This window comes from Anas platyrhynchos, chromosome 2 (genome assembly GCF_047663525.1).
Source record: "Anas platyrhynchos isolate ZD024472 breed Pekin duck chromosome 2, IASCAAS_PekinDuck_T2T, whole genome shotgun sequence".
NCBI classification, from domain to species: domain Eukaryota; kingdom Metazoa; phylum Chordata; class Aves; order Anseriformes; family Anatidae; genus Anas; species Anas platyrhynchos.
The window spans coordinates 32,682,059-32,705,399 of NC_092588.1; positions in this window are offsets into that span (position 1 = coordinate 32,682,059).

Sequence of the window (23,341 nt, forward strand, 5' to 3'; positions counted from 1 at the left end):
AGAGGGAGAGGGAGAGGGAGAGGGAGAGGGAGAGGGAGAGGGAAGGGAAGGGAAGGGAAGGGAAGGGAAGGGAAGGGAAGGGAAGGGAAGGGAAGGGAAGGCAAGGCAAGGCAAGGCAAGGCAAGGCAAGGCAAGGCAAGGCAAGGCAAGGCAAGGCAAGGCAAGGCAAGGCAAGGCAAGGCAAGGCAAGGCAAGGCAAGGCAAGGCAAGGCAAGGCAAGGAAAGGAAAGGAAAGGAAAGGAAAGGAAAGGAAAGGAAAGGAAAGGAAAGGAAAGGAAAGGAAAGGAAAGGAAAGGAAAGGAAAGGAAAGGAAAGGAAAGGAAAGGAAAGGAAAGGAAAGGAAAGGAAAGGAGGGAAAAAAGAAAAATGTCATTTTTTTTGCAAACTGTATACTAGTACCACCTAGAGAGATAGTTTCATCCCAAGTTGTCATCTCCTGCCAAACAAGAAAGGTAATTGAAAAATATTTGGTTATATTTCTGGGTCTTCAAAGGTAGAGTTTGGGTTTTAGTCTGTATTTACATGAACTAGGCTTGTGGATAAAGAAGATAATGGAATTATCTATCTGTCCCAAGATTGTCTCAATAACTGTCCAATTTCCAGATATCTATGAGGTCATGCAACATTTTCCATTTTCTCTTCACTTACAATTTTCCCCTCTCTCTTCTAAAAAGTCCATTCAATTAAAAAAACAAACAAACAAACAAAAAAAAAAAAAACCTGAGGAAAGAGGAAGCTGTAATATTTTATTTTTGTTTGGAAGTTTGGTATTAAGATCAACTCTAGTGGTATCCCAGGCTTATGTATGTTTGGTTTGGCTCCATACTGGCAAGGGCACATGCATTTTTGTCATACACTACACTAGCCACTCCAGAAATATTAAAATATTTATTTAGAGTCCGGAGTAGGAGTAGCCATTGTTGTATAGTGTGACCTACTGAGGGATTTGGCAGCTGCTACAGAATTACCCTAGGACCTGCCTAATCTCCCTAAACCCTAGGACCAGGCCTAATCTCCCTAAATCAACCTCTATGAAAGTGCCTTGCAGATTTCTAAGAAATGCCCAACTTTCTAAAATAAAGATGAAAAAAAAAATCTTCTCCTTTGCTTTAATGTGTGCCATGTCTTTCTTTTTCTGTTTTTGTTCCTTATATCACCACCTTTCACATCATACTTTTAACATCACAGACAGAGCACACACACCACATGTCACAGTCTTCTGATATGAGGTAAAAGTTGTAGATACTTGCATAGTTTCTCCTTCATTTATTTACCAGCACTCCAATAACCAAATGTAAGATTTGGTTTTATAGATTGCCCCTTAGTGAGGTGATCTCTTTGAGGGTATGTAACTCTTCTCTACTGCTCTGTTCTGGAGGGTATTCTAAATAATTCTGGCAATCACATATCCCATTTAGTCCATATCCTATCCCAAATCTGAGCAATGTGTTTGCTTCCTGGAAAAAGGGTTTCTACATGGTTTCTGGCAGCCCCATGGACTAAAAGGACTTTTAAGGACTAAAGTTAGTGGGGAACTGCTGTGTTTCTCCATTTAGCATGGCCCTGGCTGGGGCACATTTTCTTCCTCCAGTGTTACTGATGGCCCAAAGCAACAGCTATGCTAGCTCTCCTCTAAAATCCCCAACATACCCTATGCTCATGAGCGCTTCTGCCCTTTGTGACAAACTTTTCTCATGCACACAACTTCCCCCATGTCTGATTCAACACTGCACAGGATGTCCCTTATATGGATTTTCCATCTTGTAGGTTCTTCTTCTCTTTGAGCACACAGAGTGTTTCTAGCGAAGGAGATCTCTCTTCAGAGTGCAGCTTTAGCTGTGAACACAGCATGGGAGAGATTGAGAAGCTGACATAAAATCTGATCCAGCAATGTACTCTGTGCTCTTAGATCCCAGGGACCCTGTTGGAAAAGGTTCTTTCAATAGTAGTTCAGTATTCAAACTAAAAAGGAATTTAATATTTAGCTCTTTTGGCCACCTTTGAAACTCCTGGTCTTAAAGCCAGACTAGTTACTATATGTTTTTTTAAAAGTTGGTAGAGTAGTTTTTTCTATAAACTGTAGTAAACAAGCCCATCACAACTCATTGAAGCTAACTTTGTAAGGTGTCTTTTAACCTCCATGCTTTTCTCTCTCCAAATTTTCTGTGTTATTTCAAAATGAGAGCACAAATTGCATATTTTTCTCTGTAACATTTGGCTGTCTGTCAGAGTGAGAGCAATATTAGGTGTAAATCACAAGAGCACTTGTTCCAATTTAAATATTATTTTTGTACTGGGTCTTAGACTATTCCCTCATATATCAGCTGTTCCCATACAGATCAGCACAAGAACATCTGTTTAAAAACAATCTGTTTATTTTATTACATCTCCCAAAGTTGTGCTTATGAAAGCATACAACAATACTGGGAAAGAGAGAAGACTTCTTATTTCTTTGAGTTCACATATATGACTTCTTCTTTTGATGGAACAAAGCCACCTGCCTAATCAGCACACACTCCCATTTTGTGGAACAAAGCAAAGCAAAGGATAGAGAATCTAAGGATGAGAACATGTCATTTCTCAGTATTACCAGTCCCTAGACAATGGACAGCTAACTGAACACTCCGTTTAGTACTTTCGTACTTTGCATTTTTTTTAATGTAATGAAGCAGATAGGTTTTATTTCCTTCTTGGTTTTCAGTTTGTTTGGTTTTGGGATAGTATTGTGTGGTGTTTTTCTGTATTTTTTTTGGGGGGGAGGAAGAGTCTTTTTTGTTTTTGTTGGTTTAAGTAGTGACATTTTTATTTTGTTTGAAAGGCTAAATAAAAGCCAATAAAAATTCAACTTAGGATGTATGTAAAAATATTGACTTCAATGTTCTACTTATTGGTGATATATCCACAATATAGTAACTAACATCATATGAGTAGACAGTTCTGAAGTATGACATATACAACTTGGTAACTAATTACTGGTGTTCTATATAAAACATTTTAAATAGGCATGAACCTTCTTATGTGACAATTTCAAAATTCTATATTCATTAAATTATTCATTTGCAATCAAAATTAACTAGGTAAATCTCTTTTCACCTTGCAGGAATGAAAACTAAAGCATGGGTAATTTAGTACCTATATACCAAACATGTAGTGCCCTCCACATGTAAGACTGCTCAGGTCTCAATTATGCAGCAAGCAGCAAGACTTGTTGTTCAACAACTGAGATGTGAACGGTAACAGCTCATGTTGTTTTCTGTGGCCAGAAATTAGATCTCTGATTTCTTAGTAAAAAAACAAAACAAAACAAAACAAAACAAAAAAAAACATTGCATCAAATCAAGTATCACCCATTGCATGGGTCTATAAAGTGTTTCCAAAAGTCTTAGGCTGAGTCAATAGAGCAGGGAATGTTAGACAGTTTTGCTGTTTCTACTGTGTCTACAATGATAAAAATAGATTAGAGAAATATGCTTGCTGTAACAGAGCCTAATTTTCTTTTTAGGAAATGCTTTGGAAGAAAATAAATTCCCATATGATATAAGAGCAAGCATCACAGAATCACAGGATCACAGAATGGCTGAGTCTGGAATGGACCTCTGGAGGCCATCTGATCCAACCCCCTGCTCAGGCGGGGACACCCAGAGCTGCTGCCCAGGACCATGTCCAGGCAGCTTCTGAAGATCTCCAAGGAAGGAGACTCCTCAACCTCTCTGGGCAACCTGTGCCGGTGCTCTATGACTCACACAGTAAAGAAGGGATTCATGATGTTCAGAGGTAGCCTCTTGTGTTTCAGTTTGTGCCCATTGATTATTATCCTGTCACTGGGCACCACTGAAAAGAGTCTGGCTTCATCTTCTTCTTGCACTGTCCCTTCTGGTATTTATACGCCTTGGTAGGATCCCCTCTGGGCCTCCTCCAGGCTCAAGAGTTCCAGCTTTCTCAATCTCTCCTCATAGGAGAGTGTCCCGTTTCCCTTGTCTTCTGTATATATTCATTTGCTATTCCAATCATATTCCTATTTCTTCACCCTGTAACTGGTATTACTGTGTCCAAAGCATACGGCATATCTATCCATTCACGTCAGAGGATCTCAGTCTATGGTACACACCATAAAGGAATCATAAATCATATCAAAGACCGAGCAAGTGTTTTGCATGCAGGATCTTTACTTCTGTGTAAGGTCTCAGATGTGCTAAGATACTTATACTTGCAGCCATATGTGCTGGTGACTCTTTCTGCTCTCCAGGGCCTTCAGGAAGCCAACTGTTGCTAGACAAATACTTTAGACTTTCAACTAAAGAAGAGGACCTGTCAGGGGTGAATGAAACAGAAGGCAGTGAAGTAGTGGATTGACCAGAACCATTCAGGGTCCTGGTTTGATGAGGAGAAAGAAATAGGAGTTGTGAGTGGGAATAAGGACATGGAACTGATTTTTTCTCACTTTCAGGTCACTTAATGCCTTTCTTAATACCCTTGTTGTAATATGTTCCCTACAAAGGAAAAAAAAATAACAACAGATGGATGCCTAAGGACTCAGAAATACTAGATCATTTTGTTAATAATCTGAAAAACATGGATGCCATATGAGTCCAAAATAAACTATTTTTATTGAAAATGTATTTTCAGAACACATCTTTTGGTTAAAGTTTATAAAAATACACATCACCCCCTTTGTGGAAGAAATATTTTTCAAGAAGGAATCCTCCCTAAACAAACAAGGATTGTTTGAGACAGTTCCTGCGACCCAGGACCATGTTTTGTGTGCCAGTTTTTGGGATGGGGAGCTAAATGGATTGTTTTGGAAGGCACCTGCAAACTCAGCACAAAATGTGACTTGAGAATTTTTACTGGTACTGCACACGCTGCTGGTGAAGCCAGTGGATGTTGCAGGTTTAGTCATTGTTTAGTTTAAGAAGGACAGTTTATGTAAAAAGTGTTACATAGCCATATATGTACACTATGCCTACATCATTTTTCCTTTTCTTTTTTTGGTAAAACATTGCAATGTGGTAGCATACGGTTCAAGTACTTCTTAGCTGATCAGTGTATGTCTTCTCATGGATCATAATTACTCAAGAAGTTTGAATGTTTTGACTGCCAAGTCATTGCCTTTGTGAAGGACAAACTGACCAGGCAAGAGCTGCTCATCCTGCCTGCTTTTTAGCCCTGGAAAGCCAGAAGAGGAGCTGCATGTGTTCTATTTGGACTATAGATTTTATATTATATCTGTCTGCTCTGACACCTTGGGGGAAGTTCAAAGATCTGTGGTAGTAATGCCAGGACCTTCAAGGACATCAGCATGAAAAAAGTCAGGAAAACTGTCAAAATGACATAAACTGCCATATATAAGCCAAAGAAACAGAGAGACAGTAAAAAGAATTTGGAAGCATTAGGTGGGTGAACTTCAAGCAGATCTATAGTAAACACTTAGTCATTTCCATATATTTGTGAAAAAGAGTGAAGGATATGAAGAAAGGGACTGCAGGGCAAGATATACATGTCAAAAAAAAAAAAAAAAAAGAAACAAGCAAAAAACAGTAATTATGGATACAATAGACAGGAAAGATGTCTAGCTGAAGGGGAAGAAAGAGAAATGAAAGCTTGAGGAAAATTCTAAAGATATGTGGATAGAGCATTTTTTGAAAGGAATTTGTGGCAACCAAATGGTCTTTACAATGAGAAGTATACTTAGATATTAATGAAACATATACTTTAATTTTTATTAGAGGGAAAAAAAAAAATCAATATCAAATATATGACACACAATAAGGAATTTCACCAGTTCTAGGATGGGCAGTCTAAAGAAAGAAAATATCAATACTAACAGTAGTTGAAATTATCTAATTTATAAAGGATTTACTGTGTGTTGTCTCTGTAGGAAACTTGATCTGATCAGTAGTATGAAGAAACAGAAAAAATATATGTTTTACATAGACATTCAAGCAATTTTGGAAATGAAATTAAGGAAGAAGTATTATGGGATGGGACTGGAAAGTAGACATTATGGCAATAACAGAAACATAACAGTCATGCATGGAAAATAGCTAAGTCATCCAGAACATATAAAGATATAAAGACAGAAGAGGTGAAGCATCACTGGGATTTACAAATTAAAATAATAATAATAGTAATAATTTTCCTGGTCTCAGGCTCACTGAAAGTTAGAAGCCAAAACTGAGTGTGTCTATAGACAGGAATTGCTATGATATTAATACAGAGAAATGGCTCTATGCACTGTGATAATGGAAAAGACTATAGTAATAATGTGGGAGACATTAGTTTCTCAGGAACTGGAAAACAAATGCTGTTAACAATGACAAGACTGTGAAACTATGACATTTAACACATAATTACAGACCTAGACTGAAGACATTCAGGTAGTATAGTGGAATAAGAAAATAACCTTGCAAAGAGTGTTTATTGACTATTTCAGCTTGAAATAAATGAAACAATAAACAGAAAAATCTCTAAGATTCTCTTTCAGTGGCACAAATATCATAAACAAAGGAAAAATCTAGTTAATTAAATCATCTAGCCTGAACTTGAGACTCATATGTAGAGGAAAGCTTTAAGACAAGGTTCATAAACTGTCTAGAACATACTTCCATTTGTAAAAAGCAAATAAATAAATACAAGGAAATACTTCAGACCAAACTGGATGAATTAAAAAAAAAAAAAAAAGGAGGAGCAAGTAGAGAGCTGCAAGGAATGGAAAAAAAGAACTGATCAGCCAAGAAATCATCTCTCAGAGGTCAAAAAGTCTAGGAATAAAATGAGAATAGCCAAAAGTCAAGCTGATCTAGACCTTTAAAGGGCATTAAAATAAATAGGAAAGAAAGACACTTTGGGAATATAAATAAAAACAGATATTTTTTTTTTTAAGGGGTCAGGATTGAGTTTTTAGATATGGCTCCCATACTGAATGTCTCAGCTTTCAATAACAGTTATTTCAATATTGAATGGGAGAGCTGAAGTGAATAAAAGAAATTAAGACAAAAAATATCAGAATGGAGCTTGATTTAGAACTCAACTTGATGCAGTTAAGATCAGATAATTCATTCAGAAGTCATCAGAAATGGATCAGAAATGATCCATTCCAAAATTTTGAGATAATTAACAGATAGGAAATTCATAGAATCATAGAATGGTTTGGGTTGGAAGGGACCTTAAAGATAATCCTGTACTAATCCCTCTGCCATGGGCACGGACACTTCCTTTTAGATCAGGTTGCTCAAAGCCCCATCCAACCTGGTCTTGAACACCTCCAGGGATGGGGAATCCACAGCTTCTCTGAGCAAAGTGTGCACTCCTCACCAGCCTCACAGTAAAGAATTTCCTCCTAATATCTAATCTAAATGTCCCCTCTTTTAGTTTTAAGCCATTACCCCCTGTCCTATCACTACAGTCCCTGACAAAGTCCCTCCACAGCTTTTCTACAGACCCCCTTTAGGTACTGGAAGGCTACTACAAGATCACCCTGGAGACTTCTCCAGGCTGAACATCCCCAGCTCCCTCAGCCTGTCTTCATAGGAGAAAAGCTCCAGCATGCTGATCATCCTTGTGGCCCTCCTTTGGACTTTTTCTAATAGGTCCATGTCCATCTTGTACTGGTGGCCCCACAGCAGAATGCAGCACTCCAGGTGGGGTCTTACAAGAGCAGAGTAGAAAAGTAGGGAGAATCACCTCCCTTGACCTGCTGACCATGCTTTTTCTGATACAGCCCAGAATAACGGTGGCTTTCTGGGCTGCGAGCATACATTTCAAAAGTTTCAGACAGTGGATGAAAGTGTAAGACTGAAAAATAGAAAATGCTGCACTTGTATAAAAAGTAAGAAAGAGGAAGTTGTTCAGGCCAATACAGATAGTTCAGACCATAATATTATGTAAAGAATTAAACATCTGATTTAGACAAAAGCAAACATACAATAAAATAATGCACTGAAGTGGAAAAGTTAAAATGAGCTTATGAAAGTTGTGCTTTGATAAACCATCTTATTATCTTTCTTTGCTAATGTAAACATTTTTCTTAATGAAAAAAAAATGGCAGTTCCAAGCATATTTGCGTGAAGCATATGATATAATGTCCTATGGGAAATAATGAGCAAAAATGAAATCACTGAATGGAGGTAGTAGGAATAGGAAAGGATTTTGTTTAAAGGGAAGACTAAGTATAGCAAATATCTACTGAAAATTTAGACTGAAAATATCTGATAGTAATAAAAATTCCTGTATTTGACAATACAGAATGTGTATAGACATTTCCAAAGATTGCTGTTGGGACATGGCTGATTAATTCATGCTCTTGATACAAAAAGAAACAAGTGTGTGCTAACTCAGTGTTGATGCTGATGAAAAGTTGGATGATTCTGAGGACAGAATAAAATAGAAATTAAACTCAGTAGTCCAAAGTGAGTGTATTTTAGAAGTGTATTACTCCCACTAATAAGTTCTTGAAAACAATATCAAGGAGGAACCTCTTATGTAGGAAGTAAATTGGCCAGCAGGGGAATATTGTTATACTCTTCAATGGAATGCCACAAACAAATCTAGTCTTCTATCAACATTAGAAGAAATTAGAAAACCAGGAGAAATGCAAAAAGCTGATATAGAAAGAAAGCCTATATTGAGAAAAGGTAACCAAATCATTTGGTTTGGTTGTGTTTAACAAAATCACAGACAGAAAGTTTGTGTAGAAGAGATCGTAATTATGGAAGCATACAAAAATTTGTGACCTATCCAAAATGTAACTCTCTCCTCTGTTCTCACAGAAGGTTCTGGGTTCTGCAAGCCATGTACTGCAAACACAATTTAAAGGATCCAAAATTACATAGCCCTCACTTATTTTAAAAATAAATTATACAGGTAAGTATTAAAAACTATTGTCAGGCCATCATATGCAAAATGTGCAAAATTCTGAGCTGAAAATGCTGACCTGTTGGGTGAGAATAATTTACACTAAATTAAATGTATGTCACCTTTTAGCCAAAGAAAGAGGGTACTGATAAAAACCTTTTCAGTAGACTTCTTAGCTTTTTTGAAGACTTCTAACAATAATTTTATAGCTATTTAGACTTATGTCTTAGTAATTCTCACCTTTCATCTCAAATAAATAAATAAATAAGAGATAGAATAAGAATAAATTGAAATGAACTGTTAATCCATGTAAATGATTGATAATCATTGATAAACTTTGCTGGCAGCAAAAGAAACTTTATGTAAATAAGCATGGTGTTAAAGATGTCAACAACCTGTTGTCTGAGTAGCAAGAAGTACAAAAATATATAATCATAAACAAGAAACAATGGAGAAAGTGCAGATGAGAGGACTCCCCATAGCTTCTCTCTTCCAATCTATCTTGTCTGACACAAGCTATCTAGTCTTTAGTTCGCTTTTCTGATAGTTTTCTGACACTAATCTGAGAAGACAGCAAAATATGGAAAACCATCTAGCTAGAGCTAAATATTCCTATATTGCTTTTAGCCATCCCTCAAGGATAAAACTATACATCTGTATTTGACTTGGTCTTAAATCTAAAGTGATGATTGAAAACTCAGGGCCCAATTCTTCTACCTGACTACTCTATATGAAGTTGTGCAAAAGTGTGTGGAAGCAAAATGCGAATTCTCATTTCATCATGTCTTAAACTTATGCTAGCAGCCCTCAAAACTGAGTGTTATATAACTAAACAGGTGTTACCCAGAGAAATATAGTGTAACTGCAATGGAAGAGAATCCTCTTCATCTGCATTTTCTTTAAGCTCTCATTCCTGCATAATAGCATCATTGTTTAAATATTTAGTAAACATCAGTGATAAATATGCTTGTGTAATGGATGTTGCCAGTAATTACTATAAATCTTTATTAATTACAAATATTGTGTTAATCAAATTACATGTGACCATAATAATAACAATTTTGTAGCTTACAATTAAAAATTCCTCCTTCTGCTGAAGTAGGCTTTCAGTCATTACCCTTTGCATTGAACTGTTCTGTTGCCGTTGCAGTAGTATCAAGCTAGTGCAGACCAAGCTAGTGGTCTTCATTTGAGTTTCATCTGTTTCTGCTTACCTGAACATTTCTCACTTACTTCAAATTAAAAGATTCCTGTTAAAATTTGTCTGCCTGGTTTTCTTAGCAAAAAAACTTACCTTTTATGTGATACTTGTTCTTAAGTTCTTCCATATTTTTTGCTGTTTTGATTTTGTTTTGTTTTGTTTTTCCCTTTTTTGCTTCCTCCTCTATGCAGCATTTGCTGGCAGCTTTTGTAGTAGCTAACTAGAGACAGACAGTTGTATTCAGACAAAATAACAAATGACTTGGACTTTCACCCCAAGGCTGTAATAGAGGGAATTTGAGCTGGATTTTTTTTCTAGGGTAGAAAGAGATGGAACAAATCTTTCTGTTTATATTTTTGAATGTCTGCTATGTTGGAATTGCAAGAAAAAAAAAAAATAGAACAAGTTGTAGCAACTTTAGTGTTGCATAGATTTTAGCCACCTTTTACCTGACAAGTTAAAAAAAGACAGCTGTTTCAGCATAATTATTTAAACTCTCTCTGTAACAGATATTCTCTTGGAAATAAAGCTCTTTAATAATAATAATAATAATAATAATAATAATAACAACAACAACAATAACAACAACAACATGAAGCAAACAAACAAAAATAAATAAATGAAAGTGACAATGAACAAGAAAACAAAACGGAGAATTCTGCAAACTTTTATGTATTCAGACGGAGTTTTAGAAGATATGTTTTAATGAAACTAGATTTCTGGGAGAGCACAACATAACTATAGAGAACTTTGTGTTTTGTGATGTACATCAGGTGACATAATCAAAAGATCCTTTTAGGATTTACGGTTTATGGCTCTATGCAAAAGAGAGGTGAGTTAAAATGTAGGGTTTTTCTCTTCCATCCTCCTCTCCCTTCTCCTTACAGGCGCTTTTAGACTAATTCTCCATCATTCTCTCTGGGGTGAATAAATGAGTTCTATGTCCCACAAATAAACATTTTAACGTACAAGCTCGGTAATATTGTTTCATGTTTCTGCTACCATTCCACTCTGGAGTTCCACCAGTGACTCATCAAGAGTAAATAAGAGAAAGTTACATATTTATACTTATTCTGAATAAAAGCAATTGAAAATTGACTTATATTTGTCTTACATTTGGTCTGTCTAAATTGCAGGCCATGTTTCCCCTAGCTCCTGGAATTAAATATATGTATACAATATTCTGTATATTCTCAGAAATAGCCATAGTACATAGCAGGGAGAGATCTTGACCTGTAAATATACCCTCCTTTCCTCTTCACTTCATAAGGTTTCTGTGGAAAAGAAGCTAGCCATAGGAAGGAAGCTCTAATATGAATAACATAGACATTGTGGCTATGATGTTGAGATAGAATGGATTTATTCTGATGTATGACTGTTAGATCAAGAAAGTCACATGCATCATGTGAAGGTTCACATCATCACATTATCCCATCTAATCTTCCATTTCAGTTAGTATTACAGGGAATGCTCCCTGATTAGTGCATATGTATAATATATAGAACTTCTGTTCTTTATGCTGTTCTTTATGGTAGGTTCCAAATTTAACTAAACCTCAGGAAGTTGTGTTAGAATGATGTTTTTATTCTTTTGAAATGTGAAACAATTTGGAAACCTTCCTTCCACAAAACTGAATCAGAATAGTTCCACTAACTTTCCAATGAACAAGTTTTTCCACCACACCATGATAAAATCTTATATTATTAATCATGAACTCTTAAGGATCCACCATCGATGAACTTTCAGTAATCTGTCATTCACTGTTACCTGCAGGGAAGTGCTTTTAAAAAGCAGTAACAGATGTCTGAAAATCAATTCAAAATGATCTCTAAATAATTATAATTTCCTTGCTAACCTTGCTGTCAATCCTATGTAGATGTTCAGTAAAAAGGAAATAATATTGATGTACTGATAATATTCAACATTTTTTAATACAACTCAGACAAAATAATAAATCTCTTTCCTAATGTTTGATGGGGGGAGCTTTTTCGTTGTGTTTTCCTGTTGTTGTTTTAATGTGTGATATAGTTGATTATATGGTGCTTGATTTATATAATATAGAAATACTATAAAGTTACTGGACTAATATACCATAAGATAGGATGATATTCAGCTTGAAATAATCAAGATATAGGTCTGTTCCTAATTGTTTTAGGGAACCAGAGAACAACCATATCCAAGATGGTTGCACTTTTGCATCTTTTATGACCAGAAAGTTTTTTTTTTGTTTGTTTATTTTCTTGAATATTTTCATTAATATTTTTGTCAATAGTTTTTCAGATATATGTTTTCTTTGGTGTTATTTAGGGGGGTTGTCACAAATGTTAGCATACATTTCCACTTTCTTTACATGGAACATTCTCCTGAAATAAATGAAGTATCCCACCTTTATGGACTGGGGGCTTTATTCCAAGCGCTCATATGCCTTAATTTTATGTGTTCTGATTTCCACTTTTCAGATCATAACAAGTGATATTTCTATTGTTCTTGTTCAGAATGCTACAAGAAACACTGGTTTCATGGTACTTCTTTTGGGAATACCTTTCATGAGTGGTGTTTTGCTGGTTATATAATTAAGCCTGAAGTCTCACAATCATAAAATTGGACAGAAATGTGATTAAAAGAGTGGGAACTTCCATTTTCCCACATCTGTAAATGTCATTGCATTGCTTCAGCCTCAGGATGATATTAATCATGCAGAGAAGTAAATAAAAAGTAGAAAAATGTGTTGACTTATATATATTGAAAATGCTAATGAAAGCAATTCATCTTTCACTTCTGGTTTGTGGTCATGCATTAATCACTTTAAGTTTATAAAAACCACAGTCCAGGGAAAAGGAAGAATAGATCTTGGAAGGTCCTTATTCTCTCCAAAAAAAAATGTTTACACTTTGTAAAACTGAGACCTGCAAAGTCCCAAGACCTGTCATCTTTATTTTCATTATCAGTCCTCATCCATGACTAATTTAACTTTCCAGGTCCGACTTCAATCTATGTTTTAGTCTCGAATGATTTACAGTCTACTCTATACTTGTAATTTAACAAAAAAGGCTTTTTCCCACAGGCTTATTTGGTCCTCATTTCTAGATTACATGGATGCACTGACCATCAATGTTAACAACGTCTGGCTAATCATTATTATCTCAGTTGGTCTGATTATATCTAATTAATATGTGTTTTTTGTTTGTTTTTGTTTGTTTGTTTGTTTTTGTTTGTTTGTTTAAAAAAAAAAAAGAGAAGAAGAAAAAAAAACACAGGGTGCAGTCTTGGGCACTGACCACCAATTATACAAACAATTCATTTTTTTTCATGCTCTTTAGTTTAGTTTACTTTATAGAAACTAGATCTTATGCAAAGCATGGAAATGATTTAGAAGCAGCATATACTTGCAACTATTGCCCACAGGCAGTGAGGATGAGACAAGTCTCTTCTGGGGGGTGGAGAGGTTGGTCATATGGATGGAAGCTGTGCCATGCAAATTGCACTTTGGGCCAGAGAATGAACTTTAGCTCATTTCAATGTCTGCTGTAATGTAGCCTAATGAGTACTACTTGGACTATACTACACTGCACATTAAAAAATGCTTTTAGATACACATGACATTCTATTTAAAAATAGATATGACATTCTATTTAAAAAGCCTAAAATACTACTTTCCCAGCTCATTCTTAGTAACTTCAGAAGATTACAGAATAACTATTTAGAATTCCAAAAATCATTCTCAGAAGGCAAAAAAAAGGACTCAGGACAACTCAGAATTCACAACTTTATCCTTGTCAGTCTGCTGTTTTAATTTTTTTTTCACACCACAAATAAAAAAGAAGTGATAAGATCAGAGATTTATTATATTAACTAGGAAACAACAATGAAGCTATAAAAATTGTCAGAATGTATAAGTGGATCTAAAAGGATGAGCTATTACAGATTAAAAAGACAGATGTGCCTAGTTGAGAGGTATTGACTGTTATTAAATGTGAATGAGGAGAGGGAGTGGAGCAGATTGCCATTAACAGGCTGTGTTTTTTTCCAGCTGAGAAAGTTCTGTGAAATAAGTGGGCTGTCTACTAATGCGGTGCTACAAGAAGCTGGGCAGTTTGTTATTTTTTCAGTTTTCACAGTGTGGAAGTTGTTACTCAGTTGTTTGCCATTTTAACTTCAATTAATATGAAAGTTTCTATTCAGTACTGAAAATGTAAATTATTACATAATAATTACCAGATATTGGTATATCATTTTATCCAGTACAGAATAAATAAAGTATAAGGAAGTGGTAATGTAAAAACCAGGGAGTGGGCTGCAGGAGTGAAAGCTGATAACTTTTCCTGAAAACAGAATGTAAATATTTTCAAGATAATTCATCACTACATACGGTACAAAATATCAATCACTTTAGGTTCCTAAAGAACCTAATGTAAAGAATGTGCATTTGAATTTTACTTGTTCTCCCTATAGGGAAAAGATTACATTATTGATCATCCCAAAAGGAAGGAAAGAACAAAATTTGGGTTTAGTATGGCTTTTCACATAATCTCCCACTGCAATCATGTCTAGAAGCTGAGGAGGTATGGGCTGGAAGAGCACTGTGCTACATGAACTGAAAACTCACCGGGTAGGTGGCTCAAACTCCAGTTGGCCAGCACCAAGCATAGTATAGTTCAATGGCTGATATAAGGGCCCATATCATTCAACATATTCATCAGCAGCTGGCAGTACAGGACTTATGAGGGAAAGCAAAGATCTGGACTTCTTTGCTCTATTGAAAAGGAGGCTACAGGGTGATCTATTAATAACTTACAACTGCTTGCATTGGGGTAATGGAGGTGAAGAAACCAAATTCTCCTTAAATATGCCTCAGGACATTCAGATTGAACATCAAGTAAAAATATTCACTGGGGCCAGTGAAGCACAGGAACAAGTTTCACAGGGAGGTTATAGACTATCCTTGAGGTTTTCAAAACAAGAATGCCCTAGTAGTTCTGGTATAATTCTGGCAATGGCTCTTCTTCAAACTAAGCGTCAGACTAAATCACTTTACACCAATATTTCTGCAGTTTTATTAGTCTGCAATTATTGCAATTAATTAATTATGCCAGTTTAATTGTCAGCACTAAAATTATCTCAATCCCTTTTATAGGCGTAGTCTCGTTTATCTTGAGTTCATGCATATGCAAAATTTGCATTGATCAAAAGAAAGATTTTTATCAAAACAAATCATGGTCTTCAATTAAATAGGGGCTCTTAGGTTGGCATTAAATTCACAAAGTCATGGGATTTCCTCACTGGAACTGATTTCTTCATAAAGGTAACTCAGAGCAGAGGGTTGATTTTTTTCCCTTTCACAAATTATTATGTTCCTACCAGTGATCTTTTAAAATACTCATTTTTCATAGTATTCTATGAAGGGAGAGAAGTTCCACAATAGATCTCCTGTCAAATATCCCATGATATTTGACTAAAATATACAAAATGCACAATAAAAAATGGAAAAGGAAGGCAGTAAGACTTCTATTCCAATTTCTAACAACAATGAATTCAATATCAGAGACAAGCTGTTCATTTACAGTTTTTCTCTTGGTGCTGGGTAGTTGGTGTCTGAATCAGTAAGAGGTGACCATTCAAAAAATAAAAGAGATATTATTCAGGAGTTTTTGAAGTATTATGAGTTTTTAAACAGCACATAAAGAGAAAATGCTTTGTAATAAAACTTTCTAGTAACTATTGGTTTGTCAACCCTATATCAGACTTGAAAAAGTGTATGAATGGAAGCTTTAGAAAGAAAGAAAATTTGCAGAATTCACAAATATTTTTTCCACCCAAATTAAACCATATGCCTCATATCTTCCCTGTCCATCTTCAAGGTTGCAACCTACAAAGATTTTTAAAATTTCAAACTGAAAATTTTAATTTGTATGATATTTAAGATTTAACTTGAAAGTTTCCCATTCAGAAAATGTAAAGAAAGACTTTTTTTGTTTTTTAATTAACCCAGAAACATATTGATAGTTAACCCACTGCATACTTCAACTCTTGTGGCACCTCAGGTGTCAAAGGAGATGATTGTGTCTTACTTTTTGCTAAGTTAAATAGAACCAAGTTCAGCTAGGCTTGGAAGTCAACTTTGCAGTCAGGGGTTGCTATAAGTTTGCTGTATATTCTAAATGTTTTGATTAGCTACTATTGTTTTGGAGCCAACAGATCAGATATTCTCAATAAAATAATTTTAAGGAAAATAATTATCAGTTGCTTGCCATCAGGAATAAATCTGTATGTCTGAAGACAGATTTTTAAAAATACCGAAAACTGAAGCATTTGTAGGTCTAGTGGGAAGAATATCAGTAACAAGGAATACATTGTTAAGAACTGAAGCATTTACAAAGCAGATCTGTGTGGAAATCAAAAGGAATATCAGGAACAATGTTTTTTTCTTTTTCCTTCATAGAAATATGAAAATACAGAACAGAGATGCTTCTGAAAACAATTAGATGACTCTGCTTCTGTTCTTGTTTAACAGCTCAGATAAACACCAAGAGCAAATAGTTTTCATGTGGATTTCCTTCCTTCTGTTGTGCATGCTTAGCATGAAGTCTTTTCTCTGAGTAGCCAAAGTTTAATCTGTTCCTTGATGGCATAAACTAGTTCTAAGTCTGAGTTAACACATCATTCACTATTAAATCAAATGGGATCCATATCCAATACCTTTTTGGCACCTTATACACTACATTTATATGGAATATAGGCACCAAAGTCTAAGAGAACAATCCAGAAAGTGAATGCTGCAGTGGTAATCTGTACATACCTCACATCAACTCCCATTTAAATCTCAAGTGCTAAGGAAACCAAGGCTTCTGTGCACTCACAGAAGTGTCTTATGTTAAGGAAATAGGCACTTACATTTATCCATGCTTTTGTATGGTGTAAAGATAGACTGGTAAAGCAGTGGAGCTGGGATTCATTTAACTTTGTGTGTGTCTACATCTGAACAGGAGATTAATTAGGTTTCTAAATCACTAACCAAGAGCAGTACTTGTTTTTAAACAGCACTCTGCAGACTAATGTGAAGATAGTCTACAGACTGATTCCTCAATCTGAAGTGAATGCCTGTTTCTAGTCAAGCTGTTCTTTAGACCTTGTTGTCTGATTTCCTGTGTCCCTAATGGAAACTAATGCACCTACCTTACATTTTTGATGCATGCATGGTTGACAGTCACAGTCAGGTATACTGAAACCACTCTTAAACTCTACCCAAGGCTTAAATTCTACCAAGGGAAGGATATTCATTTCATTAGTTATTCTGTGTGTACATCTGACGTCCAAAGGCAGTAACACAATACCAACATTCTGGCAATGTAAAAGCATGAACAATCCTGACATAAGTGACTGGAGGAGGTACAATAAGAAAATTAATTATATTCATCCACAGTTAGGCAGCTCATTCTCTCAGGGTTCAACTTCTTTTACAGATATATGGAGATGCATGTTTATCCCATAGCAGGTAAATTTTAAGATAAATAGTGTGAACTCTGCTATAGGTCACCTGTTTTCTGTCTCCTTGCTCTTTCTTTCTTTAGAATAAAATGAAAAATGGATAATTTTACTAGAGTAGGCACAACTTCTAGATTGCCAGCATAAGATTCACCTTTAAAATCAAGCATTTTGTGATTATGAAATGTCTAGTAGTAGCCATAATATGCCAAATAATGTTCCTTCAACTTTGTGAAGAGATACATTTTGTATTGGCTTCTCCAAATCCCATTGGCTTGTTTTTCTTACAGTGCAGGCTAGTGAATTATCTCACATCATCTTCTGTCACCTCAGGTATATATACTTCAGTATCATTGCTTTCCAGATTTAGCCTTCTTGTTGAGTGTCTGTTTTAAATTAATTTTCCCCAGATGTATTTGAAGTTTTCCAAGTTGACTCTCATTTTGTTATTTTCGGCCCATGTTTCTATTTTTTCTAGGACCCTCTATTATTTCCCTATCCTGACTGCTGTTGGCACAACCTGCATTTAATATCATCTGTGAATTTCATTACCATGCTTGTGTTACAATACCAGATCATTTATGTGGCTTTTAAAGAAGACAGCACCTTAAACAGAGCCTTCTAGCACCCTTATAATCAGCTCATACAGTTCAATATGTTGCTGTTTATTATTATATTTTATTTGTATTCTATCTGCCAATTTTCAGTCAATGTGATGGAGCTCAGAACCAAGCCAATTTGAGCTCATTTGAAGAGTAAGATTTCATCAGACATTGTATTGAATGCTATACCAAAACCCAGATGATATTCTCTTTCCTTTCTCAATTGCTTTTGTAACCATTCCACAAAAAATAATCAACATTTGTACTGTACAGTTTTCACTTCATAAATCCACACTGCTAATAGGTCATGGGTCTGTAATCTTCTTGTCTGCCTTACTCCAGTTGAGGATCAAGCTTTGTATGAAACTATATATAACTTGGAATCTGGCTGCAGGTAAGTGGTAAGATTTCCCAAGAACTGAAGGAAGCACTTGGATTGAATGCAGTGATCTTCATGGGAGGAGCAGTGTTTTGTTATGAGAGCTCTCTCTAGTGGACCCAGTTACTTCACACATGCCATGCCTCTAATGCTACAATCTAGAAAGGCTCACTGTGATGCATAAAATCTTGTAGTTTCAGAACCAAATTGATTTAAAATCATAATGGGAGGAAAAAAAAAAAAAAGGCAAACTCCTAGAAAAGGGTACTGCGTGGTAATAGAGGAAGCCTTTCATATCAATTAGTGTAGGACTTTTATCACCTTCAGTGCTGGAACAGACTTTGGCCAACACATAATATTTTAAAATTGTTGAAGAGCAGAACATACATCCAAATCAAATTCACAATACATTATAGAATAATAGGCACTGTCTAGGTTTGATAGATTATTATGAAGGTAGCATTTTAAGAGACTCTTAAAAAGCATGTTTTGAAAGGATTGTCCATACATTTATAATATGTAGAGCAACAACAGCTTACCAAACCACATACTTATTGCTTTCCCATATTCCACCCCTGTAGTAGTGAGAAGAGGGTCAGATCTCAGGTCAGAATATTCAGAAATTCAAAAGAAGACACCATGAATTATACTGCTCACTTGCAATAATCACGGATAAATTGATGTACATGTGAGGTTCCACGCAACAGAATATGTTATAGAGTACATAATAGCTTTAAAACAACCTTAGGGCAAGTGCATGCTATTGTGCTGCATAGCAACTACCAGAAAACAAATAAATTAATAAATAAATAAAATTCATTTTAAATTTGACTTCTTTTTCCTGAGTCAAAACTGAAAATAATGTACTTCTATATGTTCTGATACTCATTTTTTTATTAGGATTGAAATGAAAACATTATGTTTTCCCTTTGCACATATATATATGTATATGTGTATCAAATATTTATATATATCATAGAATCATAGCATAATAGAATCATAGAATCACATAAAAGCTTGGGTTCGAATGGACCTCAGAGATGATTTAGTTCCAACCCCCCTACCATGGGCAAGGATGCCACCCACTAGATCAGGTTGTTCAGGTTGCTCCAACCTGACATTGAACAACTGGCTATTGGGGGAGGTCCCAGTTGACTGGCGGCTAGTAAACGTGATGCCCATCTACAAGAAGGGCCGGAGGGCAGACCCGGGAAACTACAGGCCTGTCAGTTTGACCTCAGTACCAGGGAAGCTCATGGAGCAGATCCTCTTGAGAGTCATCATGCAGCACTTGCAGGGCAAGCAGGCGATCAGGCCCAGCCAGCATGGGTTTATGAAAGGCAGATCCTGCTTGACGAACCTGATCTCCTTCTATGACAAAGTGACGTGATGGATGGATGAGGGAAAGGCTGTGGATGTGGTCTACCTTGACTTCAGCAAGGCTTTTTACACCATCTCCCACAGCATTCTCCTCAAGAAACTGGCTGCTCTTGACTTGGACTGGCGCACGCTTTGTTGGGTTAGAAACTGGCTGGATAGCCGGGCCCAAAGAGTCGTGGTGAATGGAGTCAAGTCCAGTTGGAGGCCAGTCATTAGTGGTATTCCCCAGGGCTTGGTGCTGGGGCCAGTCCTCTTTAATATCTTCATCGATGATCTAGACAAGGGCATTGAGTGCACCCTCAGTAAGTTTGCAGACAACACCAAGTTAGGTGCATGTGTCGATCTGATTGAGGGTAGGAAGGCTCTGCAGGAGGATCTGGATAGGCTGCACCGATGGGCTGAGGTCAACTGCATGAAGTTTAAAAAGGCCAAGTGCCGGGTCCTGCACCTGGGGTGCAATAACCCCAAGCAGAGCTACAGGCTGGGAGATGAGCGGTTGGAGAGCTGCCTGGCGGAGAAAGACCTGGGAGTGATGGTGGATAGTCGGCTGAATATGAGCCAGTGGTGTGCTCTCAGGTGGCCAAGAAGGCCAACAGCATCCTGGCTTGCATAAGAAACAGTGTGACCATCAGGGCTAGGGAGGTGATCGTCCCCCTGTACTCGGCTCTGGTGAGGCCGCATGTTGAGTACTGTGTTCAGTTTTGGGCCCCTCGCTACAAGAAGGACATCGAGGTGCTTGAGCGGGTCCAGAGAAGGGCGATGAAGCTGGTGAGGGGCCTGGAGAACAAGTCCTACGAGGAGCGGCTGAGGGAGCTGGGCTTGTTCAGCCTGGAGAAAAGGAGGCTCAGGGGCGACCTTATTGCTCTTTACAGATACCTTAAAGGAGGCTGTAGCGAGGTGGGGGTTGGCCTGTTCTCCCATGTGCCTGGTGACAGAATGTGGGGGAATGGGCTAAAGTTGTGCCAGGGGAGTTTTAGGTTGGATGTTAGGAAGAACTTCTTTACTGAAAGGGTTGTTAGACATTGGAACAGGATGCCCAGGGAAGTGGTGGAGTCACCATCCTTGGAAGTCTTTAAAGACGTTTAGATGTAGAGCTTAGGGATATGGTTTAGTGGGGACTGTTAGTGTTAGGTTAGAGGTTGGACTCGATGATCTTGAGGTCTCTTCCAACCTAGAAATTCTGTGATTCTGTGATTCTGTGATTCTCTAACTCCAGGGATGGAGCATCCATGACCTCTCTGGGCAACCTATTGCAGTGTCTCACCACCCTCTGAGTGAAGAATTTCCCCTTAACCTCTAAAATAAATCCCTCTTCCTTTAGTTTAAAACAATTCCTTCTCATCCTGTCAATATCTGATTGAGCAGAGTTGCTCCCCCATCTAAGTCCCCTTCAAGTACTGAAAAGTACTTGAACAGCCTTCACTTCTGGAGGCTGAACAGCTCCAGTTCTCAGTCTGTCTTCCTAGGAGAGGTACTCCAGACCCTTGATCATCTTTGTGGCACTCCTAGGGACCTGCTCCAAGAGGCCAACATTCTTCTTGTGCTGGGGACTCCAGACCTGGATGCAATACTCCAAGTGGGGCCTCACAAGGGCAGAGCAGAGGGGGACAGTCACCTCCCTCAACCTGCTGATCACTCCTTTCTTGATGCAGCCCAGGATGCAGTTGGCTGCAAGAGTGCACTGTCAGCTCATGTCAAGTTTTTCATCCCCCAGAACCCACAAGTCCTTTTCTGCAGGGCTGCTCTCAATGACTTCTTCTCCCAGTCTGTACTCATGTGCAACACCTTGCACTTGGACTGGTTGAACCTCATTAGGTTCACGTGGGCCCGATTCTCAAGCTTCTCCAGGTCCCTTTGGATGGCATTCCTCCCTTCTATTGTATCAACTGCACCACTCAGATTGGTGTCATTTGCAAATTTACTGAGGGTGCATTCAATCTCACTGTCTACATCAATGATAAAGATATTAAACAGTACCAGTCCCAGGACAGACCCCTGAGGTACAGGACTCGACACTGGCCTCCACTGGGACATAGATCCATTCACCACCAGTCTCTGGGTGCAACCTTCAAGCCAACTCCTTATCCACTGAATGGCCCACCCATCAAATCCATATCCTCCAATTTGGAGACCAGGATGTCATGTGAGACCATGTCAAATGCCTTGCAGGAGTCCAAGTATAATCATAGAATCATAGAAACACAAGGTTGGGAAGGACCTACAAGGTCATCTAGTACAACTGTCCTGCTATCACCAGTATTACCCACTAAGCTACTAAATCACATCTTGGATGACATTGATGACATTTATCTGTCTTCCTGTGTCAACTGATGCAGACACACAGTTGTAGAAAGCCACCAGATTGGCCAGGGATGATTTACCTTTGGTGAAGACATGCTGGCTGTCTCAGATCACCTGTCAAATGTGCTTTGACATTGCTTCCAGGAGGATCTGTTCCATGATCTTGCCAGGCACAGAGGTGAGGCTCACTGGTCTGTAGTTCCCTAAGTCCTCCATCCTTTTTATAAATGGGAGTGATGTTTCCCTTTTTCCAGTCACCAGGGACTTTTCCTGACTGCCAGGACTTTTCAGATATGACGGAAAGAGGTTTGGCAACTACATCAGCCAATTTCTTCAGGACCCTGGAATGCATGCCATCAATCCCCATAGACTTGTACCTGTTTAGTTTCATCAGGTGACTTCAAACCTACTGTTCACTTACAGTGGGTGGGACTTTGCTCCCCCATCCTCCATCTATGGGTGCGGGGAAATGAAAGACTAGGGAAGCCTGACTGGCTGTGAAGACTGAGGCAAAGAATTTGTTGAGTACCTCAGCCTTCTCCATGTATGTCGTTACCAGTTCACCCTTCTCATCCACCAGAGGGGGTACACTCTCCTTGACCTTTTCTGAGCAAAGTACCTATAGAATCCCTTCCTATTATTCTTTGCATACCTTTCCAAGCTCAGTTCCATCTGTACCATGGGTTTCTTGATCCCATCCCTGCACATCTGGACTGCATCCCTGTACTCTTCCCAGGCCATGTGTCCATGCTTCCACTGCCTGTGCATTTCCTTTTGGCACCTCTGTTTGAGCAGCAGGTCCTTGTTCAGCCATCCTGGTTGTCTGCCCTCCTTGCCTGCTTTTTTACACAGGGGGATGGAGAGTTCTTATGAAAACACCCTTATAGAGTCACCAGCTTTGCTCAGCTCCTTAGTTCCAGGGGACCTCATCCACTAGGTCTTAAAATAGCTTGAAGTTTGCTCTTCAGAATTTCAGGGTTCTGACTTTTCTCTTTGCCAGGCCTGTATTCCTTGAGATCAAAAACTCAACCAGGGTGTGGTCACTGAAGCCCAGACTGCCTCTAGTCTTGACCTCTTTAATGAGCTCTTCCAGATTGGTGAGCAACACATCAAGTTATGCTTTTCCTCTGGTTGGTTTGTCTA